Source organism: Sminthopsis crassicaudata, chromosome 3 (genome assembly GCF_048593235.1).
Source record: "Sminthopsis crassicaudata isolate SCR6 chromosome 3, ASM4859323v1, whole genome shotgun sequence".
NCBI classification, from domain to species: domain Eukaryota; kingdom Metazoa; phylum Chordata; class Mammalia; order Dasyuromorphia; family Dasyuridae; genus Sminthopsis; species Sminthopsis crassicaudata.
In genome coordinates this window covers 278,501,574-278,513,984 of record NC_133619.1, presented here as the reverse complement: position 1 = coordinate 278,513,984, position 12,411 = coordinate 278,501,574, and positions in this window count along the sequence as shown.

The window sequence follows — 12,411 nt, the reverse complement described above, 5'->3', positions numbered from 1 at the left end:
AATTAACAACTACATAACTAATTACAACAAAAATTGAAAATTATTTGTTAACGAGACTTCCAGTACGTCAGTAAATATAAGATGTAATGCTTAATCTAGTGATAAAAGTCAAAATCCACTCACACCTTTGAATCCTGTGCAATTATAGCCCAAAGACTTATAAATCTTTCCTGAAAGGAACAATTTTGCAGAAGCAAATTGAGATAAAGTACAAAGAAAAGTTCTATAACAATTAGTGCTTCCCTAGAATGGAATGGTCAGCCTCAGGGAGCAATGAGTTCTTTCCATTGTGCTGGAGCTAGCTCTAACTGGCTCACAAGAACTGGTTTAATTTTCAATGTGTACATTTTCACCTTGAAAATTGGCAAACACTGCACATCAAATCATGATTTATAGTTCTGTTGAATGTTTAGATTTCAGAATGTGATGAAATGTTATTTAAAATTTTTTAAATGTATCATGGATGTATTAACATTATATTCCCCCTGGAGAGTCAGTTGCTAAACATTTACCAGCACATCTTTGAGTGTATCATACTTGAGGTCTTCAAACTTACTCAGTGACTATTTCATGAGAATACTTTAGAAGAAATTCTTATATGCTGAAATATATCTGAGATTCTGTTTAACACATGTGAAAGCGCATACACATATAGTCTCATTCACATTCATATTATAAATATTAGTCTCCTTGTTAATAGGCTTTTGCCATAATCACAGAGATTATCTCTCTGACATTCTAAAGAAAGGTTACCAAATTATCATATCTTAATTTATTCTTGGCCATCTACTAACAGAAACAAAATGAATATGAGAAAGGACCAAGGAGAAGTAATGTTAAGTAAATAATTTTCTTTTGAGACACCTGACCTCCATGATTCTGTACATAGTACTCTTCAAGTTTACCTAATGTTCTTTGCTAGCCTTGTTTTATGAGCTATTCAACCATTCATTTATTCAGTTTTTGAGAAATTTCTTGATTATATAAAGACTAATTCATTTATTCAGTTTTTGAGAAAGACTAAAGACTAAAATTAGTCAGAACATTTTTCCCCTTTTCGTGATCTGGACATATATTTGGGATATTTGTTGAAATCAGTTTTATAATGTTTTCCATGAATTTGGAAGATAAAGAAAAATAACTGTTTAATGTGCTTTTCACTGGCACCATATAACTTGATACCATCTATGCACTTTAAGTTAATTAATATGAAGATTAAATATGACTCCTTCTTTGCCTTGAAAACTAAACTAATGAGAGAATTCAGAACACAAAATTTTAAACTGAATGTTACCATATAATTGGGAGAAAATAAAATACTAAATAAATAATTTTTAAGAAGAAAGAAAGAAAGCTAAACTTAGTCCTAGTCAAAAGTAATGACAAGGACTTTAATGCTAAGAAGAACCACAGTGAGTTTAGACTTTCTCCTTAGAAGACAACAGGTATTATTTGGATCAATTTTGATATTATTTCATTAATAGTGTGTTTTAAATAACATTAAATAACATCAGTTTTCCACATGGTCATCAAATACTTTTCACCATGTCTGGAAATATTCTGTATGTTTGCAGTTCCTGTCTTGGGGCCCCTTGGGGCCACCATAGTGCACAAAGCGCTGAGCCTGGATTCTATAAGCCATATTCCTGAGTTCAAATCCAGCCTCAGACCTTTAATAGCTGTATGAATGTAGGCAACTCACTTAACCTTGTTTGCCTTAGTTTTCTCATCTGTAAAATGAGCTGGAGAAGTAAATGTCAAATCCCTCCAATATCTTTACCAAGAAAACCCCAAATGGGGTCACAAAGCATGACTGAAGATGACTGAACAAAATACTAGTATCAGCTATGAATGTGGAATTGAATAAAAGATTTTGCAAAAATCAATGAAGGAAGTGTAAATACTATTGCCTTTTCAGATATTAAAAAAATTTTTTTGAATCAATAATGAGTTCCTTTTTTGTTACAATTGGAACTTGAGCATGTTTCCCTCCCCCCAGCCAATGTATTGCTCTGTTTATAGATTTTTTTTTCCCATCAAATGCTTTGTCTAACATATATGAACATACAATGAGCTTGTATGTGTAGGAGTTACTGGTGTTCTTATTTTTATAATATTTTTAATTTTTGCCTTCTTTTAAGAAAAATGTTAGACTTGCTTCATAGAAGCACCTGCTAATATGCTTTGTACCACTGCCAAACCTTAAGCAAATAACTATGGCTCTTATCAGGATTTACAGTTTTCTAGTTTTTCACAGTAGGAAAGTTTCAACTGCTTCCCTTGATGTAACCATTCTGGAATTCATTTATGCCACTGGTATGCATGCTTTCTGTTTTGTTTTTGATCCAATTTATGCTTTAATTGTGTTAGATTTCTTTTGACAGCAAAATGACCAGAAATGTTTGTTTTTCTCCCTCAACTATATCTTTCTCTTCTTCTTCCTCTTTCTTCTCCTTTTCCTCCTCCTCCTTTTCTTCCTGTTCCTCCTCCTTCTTTTCCTTGTTTTCCTCTTCTTCCTCCTGCTCTTTTTTCTTGTCCTCCTCTTCCTCCTCCTCCTCCTTCTTGGTCTTGTTCTCTCTCTCTCTCTCTCTCTCTCTCTTTCTCTCTCTCTCTCTCTCTCTCTCTCTCTCTCTCTCTCTCTCTCTCTCTCTCTCTCTCTCTCTCTCTCTCTCCTGTCTTTCTTTGTCTTTGTCCCTCTCCACTCCCTTCCTATTCCCCCTTTCCCACTTTTTCCTCTAATTTTACTTCTTAATTCTTTATAATTTAAGGGTTTTTCTTGTTCTTTGCACTGCTTTGACTTCTTGTATTGCTTTAACTTTCTGAGTTTCATTTTTCAATTGTTGATTAAAAGTAACAAGAATTTCTGATATACTTTTGTGTTCCAGATTCCATTCCATATTTCATTTTTGCTGGCCTTTAATAAGGCAATATCTGTATTAAAATTTCCTATTCCATATACCAGTTAGATAGTAATATGGTTTTCCAATTAAAATCACAAGATTTTAATATTTTCTTCTTTTTATTTTTACTTAATAGCTGCCTGTTTTTATTAAATAACCAGTTATAAATTTAGAACGGGGCAGTGACTATTGAAAGAAACATAAAATTTATGCCACAATAATATCTTGCTTGTCAGTCTTGGTACAAAGTATGGAGAAAAGAGTCAGGGGAGAACACTGAGTACAGCTTGAATTTCTAAAGGGGCTGGCTTAAGAGCAACATTCTAGTCCTTATCTACTCTTCTCATTCCACTATGTTAAATGACTGGCCGTGGGCTGGAGAGTTTTCATCAAGTTATGTATGAATATGGGAGCTCTGTACCTAGGAACTTACCCATGGGAATAATGGGGACTGGGACAGGAAGAAAGCAATAGCTAACCATGATCAACAGTAGGTTTAGATAAGAAGGAAGTGACATGGACAGAGGGATAATATATGAATTAAACTCTAGAAAAGTTGGAAGAGAAGGCCTTATGACAACTAAATTCTGTAATAGTCAAAAGGGAGGAAGGATCTAAAAATGAATCCACTAGGCATACATTTCAATAATTCCAGGATAATGATGACAGCCTTGTATTTAGCACTGCCTTGTGTTCTGCCCTATAGAATTCTTTGCATCTGAGACTGGGTCCCCTCTTGGAGCTCTGTTTTCTGCGGCTATTCCAAACTCAGTTAGAAGGTATTTCTTCAGGGGGAACTATATACATCCAATAGTCCAGTGTTTAAAAAAAAAAGTTTTTCTTTCAGAATCAAGAGTATGTGTTTTAACACTGGTAAGTTCAAACATCCTCTTCTCCCCACCCTTATCACTAATATATTTCCATGTAAATATATAGTCATATTGAAGTGAGCCTTCAAGGAGTGCTGATGTCTCCCTTCTTATTAGGAGTGTTTTTTCCAAGTGCAGGATTTTTATGAATTATCATTGTTTTAGTTGATTGGATTTTTTCAGTTGACCTTTTATTTTGACTCATGTTCCTTTTTTTTTTTTCTTTTCTTTTCTTTCTTTTTTTCTTTTTGATATGGCCATTCTTATGTTCCTCTCCTTTTAGTATTTATCCTCTCCAGGCATGACCATCTTTTCAATAATGTTATTTACTTTATTCGTTTTGTAATGGAAGAGAAATATTTAAATAGGATTTTGATTTGTTGGACTTTGAAAAATTCTATTAAAATATAAACAGTAAGTACAGTTTATAACTATTGTAAAATAGTTAGGTTCATTGAAACAATTGGCTTATTGATTATAATTTTAATTAGCCTTTTAAACCAAATTGGAAACACTGTATTCCTATATTCATACCATACTTAATTCATTAATATTTTTGTGGCTTATGTACATAGTCTTTTGTTACTTTTAACTTTAGTAATATGAAGTAGAAAACCAATAAATAAATTATAGCAACACCTAGAAAATTTGTAAAAAAAATTATTTCTTTGGTTTACCAAATTTGATGAAAAACAACAAATATGAACATTTTCATATCAAAGAATAGGAAAAGAGAATTCTATATGAAATTGTGACTATTACAGCATGTAATTTACATATCTGATACATTCAATGTATTATTTTCAATAGCATCCCAGTTGTCCATCTTTCTAAACTTCTTTTTCTTTCCTTTTGGGCATAAAAAAACAAAATGACTTCAATAACTCTTTTAATATTTTTCTTCTTGATTTAGTATCACTATCACTAAGGCTTCCTCTTGTCCCAGGCTCCCCTCTTCCACATATGCACAATTATTTTTTAATCTCCTTTATTACATAAAAGCAAAATGGAACAAAACATTGTCCATATTTAAAATATACATCTCATTTTGCACCTTGATGGACCATTCCATCACTTCTTGTCAGGAGTTGGGTAGCATGCTTGATCATTGATCCTCTGTATGATTATTACATTGCATAGAGTTTTTTAAATCTTTTTAATTTTTTTAAAAACAAAGTTGCAGACATTTTTCTCTTGGTTCTGTAGACTCATATTTGAATTTCAAAGTTTCTTCTTAATTCTTGGCATTTCATCAAGAATATTTGAAAATCTTCTATAACATAAAATTGTTTTCCCCTGTAGGATAATATGATATTTTGCAAAGATTTGTTAATCTTTGTTGATCTTTTGCCTTTTAAAATATCAAATTCCAAAATTTCTTCCATTTTATGATAATAGTTGCTAAGTCTTATGTGATTCTGACTGTAGTTCTTTGATTCTTGAATTCTTTCTTTCTGACTGCTTGTCCATATTTTTTCTTCAATCTGGAAGCTCTGACATTTCTCAAGGTTTCTTTTGGGGATTTTTTATTGGATTCTTTTTACTTTGACTTTTCCCTCTGGTTCTGCTAGATCTGGTAAATATTCATTTCTGATTTCTTGAAATATGGTATCCTAGGTTTTTTTAATATAGTTTTTCAAAGAATTTGATTATTCTTAAATTATTTTTCCTATATCTGTTTTTCAGGTCAATTGTCTTACACAGTAGACATTTTACATTTCCTATTTTGGAGTTTGTTCTTAGATTTCTAGCTGCTTCATCAAATCACTGATTTATCATTGTCTTGTTCTAATTTTTATAAAGTCCATTACTTAAGTAAATTTTCCATTTTCTGCTCTAAACTATTCATTCTCCTATTTATTCTTTCTGCCAGAGCTCTAATGTCATTGTATTTTATTGCTTGCTTAATTTCTTCCAAATATTCTTAAAGTCCTTGTGGCCAAGGCATCTTTTTTCCTCTGTGGCTGTTTATCAGTGTGCAATGATTCTTTTCTGGTTTTGTCTTGGGGGAATCGTGGAGTCCATTATTATTTCTACATATTATTTAAGTGTCTTACTTTATCTAATCACACTTTTGATTTCATTTCCTGATTTGGGGCTTTGTGCAAATTCCAGGTCCTGCTTCATATCATACTTTTTGTATAGGATAATCAGTCTCTGGTCCTAACCTCAATTTCCTGGGTTTCTGCTGCTAGACATTTCCCATGTCTATTTGCTCTCAGAGTGCTGGCAGATTCCAGGGTCTTCTTCTTGGTCAGCTAGTTCAGACTGACAGCTTTAGGGTATTCTGCAGCACCTCAGGTCAGAGTATTGTGAGTTTTTCTTCACACTTTGACCTTTCCATTTGGTGAGCTTCTATTCCCAGACTAGTATCTGTAATCAGAGAGGCCAGTGCAGAGTACGTTTCCAAACAACCACAAGCTTCCTTATCCAAGCACTCTGATCTTCTTGCCCATGGGAAAAGAACACTGTCATTCCAGGTTCCCCTGAAACAACTCTGGTCCAAGCTGGCAGGCTTCTTCTTCTATGCTTGTGGTAACTTTCCTGGCAATATTCCTTTCCCACTGTACATAGCCTTCTATCTTTTTGTACAATCCTACACCAAATGAAGTTTTCTTTCTTTTATTAATTATATTCATAGGACTTAGCACAGTGCCTGGCACAGAGTAGGTGCTTAATAAATATTTATCTGATTGGAAATCCAGACAAATATTCCATTCTTTGTCTCCCCAACTTTGTTCTTCTTTGTCTCTTTCTTCTCTCTCTCTTTCTCCTTCTCTTGCCTTCTGTGTCTCTCATTCTCTCTCTCTCTTTCTATCTCCTTCTTGCTGCTTCTTTTTCTCTCCTTCTCCTTATCTCTCTTCACTTCCCTTTCTCTCCTGTTTCCCATTCACAATCTCAAACCTTCTCTAAATTTACATCCAGCTAAGTAAAAAAAAATTTAAACAAATTTTAAACATCTTTAAGCTGTTAGTCAGGAAACAATTATTAAGAAACTGATGCCAACCAGGCACTGTGCTCAGTTTGGGGGGTACAAAAAAAAAGACAAAAGATAGTATTTTTACTCAAAGAACTCACAACATAATGGGGGATACTGCATACAAACTGTATACAAACAAGATATAGATAGATATAAAAATGTATAGGATAAAGTGAAAAAATTAAATTAAATGGTAGAAGGCCCTTGGATTAAGGGGGATAAGGATGAATCTTGAAGGAATATAAGATGTGGAGATAGAAAATTGTGTACTTAAAATAAAATAAGCCTTCTAGGACAGAAGGAGGCATGGAAAAAAAATCATTGTATCAGTTATGTAAAAAGAGATAAAATAATGCTGGAGAAACTGAGTCAAGATAGAGCTTAGAGAGTTTTTAATATTTTATTAGAGAGAGATTGTCTAGAGCCAAAACAGGATCCATGTTGGCCCCAAGGCTGAATTGGATTCTCATTTCAAAGAATTCATCCAGGAATGTGAGTTTCCAATGAAATACATACATACACACACACACACACACACACACACACACACACACACACACATATATATATATACATATATATATATATATATATATATATAGCTCCAAGATCAGGAAGACAAAGGCAGGGGGGGTGGAGTCCAAATTCTGGTGACTGAGAATTTCCAGAAAGGGACCATCAATCCAGTTTTGACAGTGGTGGGGATGGGGGTGGGACTATAAATTCTTATAAACTGGGAGTAAAGGAGGTATCAAACTAGAGCCAGGAAGTCTAGAAGCTTATAGATACCAATTAGGTATCTGAAATAGGACATCTGGAGTCAGAATGGCCAGATCTCTACAGCCCTAATTATCTTATCCTAATGATCAGGAAAGGGGGTTTGCAACCAGAGGGATTGAGGCAGAACAATTTAGGGAATCTGAGGCAGGACCATTTAGGAAAATTTAGGAAGGACCATTCAGGGAAACTGAGGCAGGACAATTAGGGAAACTGAGACAGGACAATAAAAGGGAACTGTGGCACAACAATAGTTAGCAATGATCAGTTCACTTCAAATCTACCTCTTCTTAAAGCCAAAGTAGTGGTATCACAGAGTTATGAACTCTATCAATTCCTCCTATAGTTTCCTATTCTTTTTTTATCCATCACAAGCATTCCATTTCCTTTCTCAAATAAATCTTTTTTTTTTTTTTTTTTTTTTTTTTTTTTTTTTTTTTTTTTTTTTTTTCCATTCTGAAAACTTACAACTATAAACAGCTCAAATAAGAGGAACACAAAAAGGCAAAGTACCATTATGGGGGAAAATGGTTAATGAAATTTATTCTTTCATTTTTAAAGACTTGTTTAAAAAATAGAAAGGGACAAAAAAGAACCTTAAGATGGAGAGGGGGAATGCAAATGCAACATAGCTCAAAAACAGACCAGAAATGAAAAAAAAAAAAACCCAGCAAATTTGACAATTAAATTATTTGCAACTTTATAAAAAGCCTTTTCCCCCCACAGTTGAAATTAGCAAGTCAGATTTTTGCTCTCAAGGCAAATGGGATTAAGTGACTTGTAATATGCTCTCCTACCAGTTACTATTAACAGTCTCTCCTCCTTCCTATGCTCTAGAGTACCTTTGACCACTGACCTTTGCAGTGTCAATTAATTCTACCAACTTGCCTCCTCTGAGACCTTCAAAGGTCTCTGAACAAGATTTCTTGAATCGTAGTTTAATAACCAATAGCGCACTCAAGAACAGCCACTTGTGAATTTAAAGCTTTTGTTATACCTACTCATATAATGCCCTGACTTAATGCCCTAACCTGTTAATTCCCTAGTGAACACCTGGCCTAAAGACCCATATGTTCACCATCAAACTCCTTACCTCTCTCTGCTATCCATCCACTGGCTTGGCTACCTCAGGTTAAAGAGAGTGACTTGCTGCCTGCAGTGGGCTTAAAAGGGTCTGTGAGGTCACATACACAGCCAATCAGTGGAGAGAGCCATCACCCATCATGAAGCTATCTCAAAATGGCCCGATTCCCACCCAAAGGGCAGTCCTTTACCCACAGAGATTACTTCTGGGCCACTCAAATCTCCTATTGCACTGTGGCCACCCATTTAAAGGGCCCTTACAGTGACTTGCATAGGGTTACACAGCTAGTAAATATTAAGTGTTTGAGCTAAATTTGAACTCAGGTCCTCCTGCCTTCAGGACAGGTGTTTTGCCCACTTTGCCATCAAATTACCCCAGACCAGATTTTAAAATGTTGGGACATGAGAGGACAGTAGGTAGAGACAGAAAATATAAACAATTATTTCTAAAAAATTGGGTGAAGACAAAAATGGAAATACAAATTAGCAGAAATTAGAAGTGGTAGAATCTAGTGAAAGTTTTGCTCAAAGATAGACATCTATCCTTTTCTTGCTAACTCTAGGCTTTTGGGATAGTACTTTCAGGAGAGGAGTTCTCCAGCCTATCTCTCTATTATTTTCCAATCTCCTTATTTGGTTCATTGTCCAGATCACATGGAAATCCTTTTAACATTTTTATTCTTCAGACTATGTCCTGCATGTCCTATTCTCTTTCTATGTTCTCCCTCTTGGTGACCTCATTGGTTCCTTTGAACTTATTTAACTTATCTAAATAGATGATTCCTCAAAGCATTATATCCATCCCCCCTAGTACTGACCCTATACCATTCACTGTGTGTGAACATTTCCAACTAGAGTTCCCCTATCTCAAACTCAACATGTCCCAAACAAGAGCTCATTATTTTGTCTTCCTAAACCCACTGTTTTTTCTAAACTTTTCTATTTTTGTCAAAAGTACCATCATTCTTTCAATCTCCTAGGTCTACAACCTTAACATTATTCTTGATTACTTAGGTTCCTTCATTGCACATATCCATTCATTAGCCAATTTTTTCTGTTTTCATCTCTACAACATCCAATTTCTTCTCATTGCTCACATAACTAATTCCAGGTTTAACATATCTTGTCAAAATTAATGCTATAACCTTGCAATTGGTCTCCTCAATTAGTACCCTTTTTTAGTTAACTACCTTGTAACATTATACCAAATTGTATTTGTTAAATATTGAACTTAATAATTTAACAGGGAGAGATAAAGTAATGAAACTTTATATATCAATGTCACTCCTGAATATTGATGCAAAATTCTAAAAAAAGTTCTAGCAATATATAGACAGATAGGAAAGTAGGCAAGCATACTAATCAATATTACTATTTCTACAGCTGTGAATTTTCAATTTTGTGGAAAGAAATTTTAAATTTTGCTAAGAAAGTCACTGATGTGTTTATATCTCTTAAGTTATAAATCTTACTACTCGCAGTGGATAGAACACCAGCCTTGAATTCAGGAGGCCCCGAGTTCAAATCTGGTCTCAGAAACTTAACACTTCCTAGCTGTGTGACCCTGGGCAAGTCACTTAACCCCAGCCTCAAAAAAAAAAAAAAAAAAAAAAAAAAGAATTAAATCTTACTACTAACATAATATCCCAATGAAGTAAAGCAGAACATTATAATATATAACAAAATGTTAGTAACAGCACTTTTTGAGTTAACATAAACTGGAAATACCTATTAATTGGGGAATGGCTAACCAAATTGAAGTACATAAATATAATATAATATTAAGTACTGTCTATGACGACTATGAAAAATGATGCAGAGTGAAGAAGGAGAAACCAGGAAAAAATATATGTGAAGATTACAACAATGTAAAGGGCAAGAACAACAACAAAAAAAAGGATACTATAGTCATGATTACTGTGCTTAGCCTCACAGAAGAGATGAGAAAATGCATCTCTCTCCCTTTATTTCTAATGTGAGGACTAAATATTGTATATAATGTCAGAATTTTTTTCCTGTATTTCTTTTTTGTTTTTAATTCTTGATACTGTGGAGGATTTTCTGAGTTGAGAAAGTGTGGTGATATATTTGGAAATAAATGTAAGGAATAGCAAAAGGCATAACTAATCTCCCTCCCCCCCAGCTGGGGTTAAGTGACTTGCCCAGGTTCACACAGCTAGGAAGGGTTAAGTGTCTGAGATCAGATTTGAACTCTGGTCCTCCTGAATTCGAGGATGGTGCTCTATCCACTGTGCCACCTAGCTGCCCCAGCATAACTAATTTTTTTTTTTGTTTGTTTGTTTGTTTGTTTTTTCTGAGGCTGGGGTTAAGTGACTTGTCCAGGGTCACACAGCTAGGAAGTGTTAAGTATCTGAGACCAGAGTTGAACTCGGGTCCTCCTGAATTCAAGGCTGGTCCTCTATCCACTGCGCCACCTAGCTGCCCCCATAACTAATTTTTTATTTTTTATTTTTATTTATTTTTAATTTTTTTAAATTTTTAAAAATTTTTATAATTATAACATTTTCTTTGACAGTACATATGTATAGGTAGTTTTTTGTTTTTTTTTTAACAACATTATCCTTTGTACTCCCTTCTGTTCCGAGTTTTTCCCCTCCTTCCCTCCACCTCCTCCCCTAAATGGCAGGCATTCCCATACATATTAAATATCTTATAATATATCTTAGGTACAATATATATATGCAGAACCGAATTTTGTTGTTGTTGTTGCAAAGAAAGGATTGTATTCACAAGGTAAAAATAATCTGGGAAGAGAAACAAAACAAAACAAAATAAAAAAAACCCAATGCTCTCAGTTTACACTCATTTCCCAGTGTCCCTTTTCTGGGTGTAGCTGATTCTGTCCATCATTGGTCAATTGGAATTGGATTAGCTCTTCTCTATGTTGAAGATATCCACTTCTATCAGAATACATCCTCATACAGTATCATTGTTGAAGTGTATAATGATCCCCTAGTTCTGCTCGTTTCACTCAGCATCAGTTGATGTAAGTCTCTCCAAGTCTCTCTGTATTCATCCTGCTGGTCATTTCTTACTGAACAATAATATTCCATAATATTCATATACCATAATTTACCCAACCATTCTCCAATTGATGGACATCCATTAATTTTCCAGTTTCTAGCCACTACAAAAAGGGCTGCCACAAACATTTTGGCACATACAGATCCCTTTCCCTTCTTTCATAACTAATTTTTTAAAGAAAAATGTTATTGCTAAAAGATTTAGAATTTTAAATTTTATTAAATCTTTTGTAGTTATATAGAACACTGGAAAGGAAGTTGCCATTTTTAACTGGTAGCTTTTAAAGATGAACTACCTGGTTTGTTTTCATTGATCACAGTCATAGAACAGACTATTTTTCCCCCTAGGAGCAGTAATTATCAAAATTGGTCCCCAAAAGAAAGGTGTTTAAAAAATCCTGCATATATGTGTACTCAAGTGAATGGGTTTGAATGAAAAAACAAAATTAATGGGTTTGAGTGATAAACAAAATTAATTAGGAAATTGTAACACATGGAATAAATTTGGCCCCATAATTCTCAGTGATACTTGTCTTCCCAAGAAAATCATAAGATTCTTTAAGTCAGTAACCATGTTTTACATATCTCATATATAGTTTAGAATTTTACAAAATAAATTCACAAAATTTACAAAATTGAAATATTCCAATTTGTATTATAGTGATTTGTGCAACAATTTCTCCCTGTTAGATAGTAAATATTTTAATAGCTGTAATTTTATTTTTTTAATCTTTGTTCCTATTTCCCACAGTCTAATG